Source organism: Triticum dicoccoides, chromosome 7A, assembly GCF_002162155.2.
Source record: "Triticum dicoccoides isolate Atlit2015 ecotype Zavitan chromosome 7A, WEW_v2.0, whole genome shotgun sequence".
NCBI lineage: Eukaryota > Viridiplantae > Streptophyta > Magnoliopsida > Poales > Poaceae > Triticum > Triticum dicoccoides.
In genome coordinates, this window is record NC_041392.1 from 722,557,850 (window position 1) to 722,559,045 (window position 1,196).

Genomic DNA, 1,196 nt, shown 5'->3' on the forward strand with positions numbered 1-1,196 from the left:
CCGTCGCCGCAAGTCTCTATTCTTTCGGGATCCCATCTGGAGGCCTTTTCCAATACTCTGCATGGGAAATTGATGATGGAGGGCTTCTAAATCAACCTTGCCCTTCCGATGATGAGTGAGTAGTTCACCACATACCTATGGGTACATAGCTAGTAGCTTGATAACTTCTTCTCTCTCTTTGATCTTCAATATCAATGTTCTCCTTGATCTTCTTGGGATCCGATGAATTGTGAGTTTATGATCAGATTATTCATGAATATTAATTGACTCTTCTCTAAACTTTAGTATATATGCATGATTGTAATAGCTTTGTATTTCTCTCCGATCTATCCACTTTGTTTGGCCAACTAGATCTCCACATGCGAGCTCCCTCTTCTCCCCGAGGGACCTCCTTCTCCCCCTCTCCCTGTCTCCCGTCGATGGAGGGCGACCACCACCTGCCACATCCGGACACCCATTGATGCTGCGAGCATCTCCTCCCCCCGGCGCTACTACGGGCATCTCATCTCCCAGTCTCAAGCTACTCATCGCCACCGTGGAGTGACGACGTCACGGGCGCTCCCCCTCGACAGCGGATGCTGCATGGATCGGCCAATGGTGCCGCATGGTTGGGGAAGCCCGCGAGTTGGGTGCTGCAAGTGAAGATGCCGGTGACACAGGCCTACTACAGGAGGGCGATGGCGAGACATTTTTTTCTTGCTGGAATCAGGAGAGATGCCTAGTGTTGCAACCGACGACCAAAAAACCTACATCCGGTAACGAAAAAAGCTTCAACCGGCGACCAAAAAAGTTTCAACTCGTATATAAAGGAACCTATGGACGATCATGGAAAGTTGCAACCGGTGATGATAAAAGCTTCATTTGGCGATGAAAAAAGTTTCAACCCTAGAGACGAAAATCATGACGAGAAAACCTTCAAAAAACTGACAGTTACAAAAGCTGTAACCGGCATTGAAAAAACTTTCAAAATTCATGTCTTAGCTGCGACACGCGATGACGATGACGATGACGATGACAACGTTTTGCTGCAACCATAGTCGGTTTTTGCTACAACCAGCGATGGAATTTGCTACTAATCATTTTCATGGCTGCCATGGTGCTACAACTGCGCCGACGAGCACGAGGAGGGTGATGGGGTGGGATGTTGTGAACCATGGACGGCGAGATCTGGTGTGCAGGTAACGAGTGGCACGGCG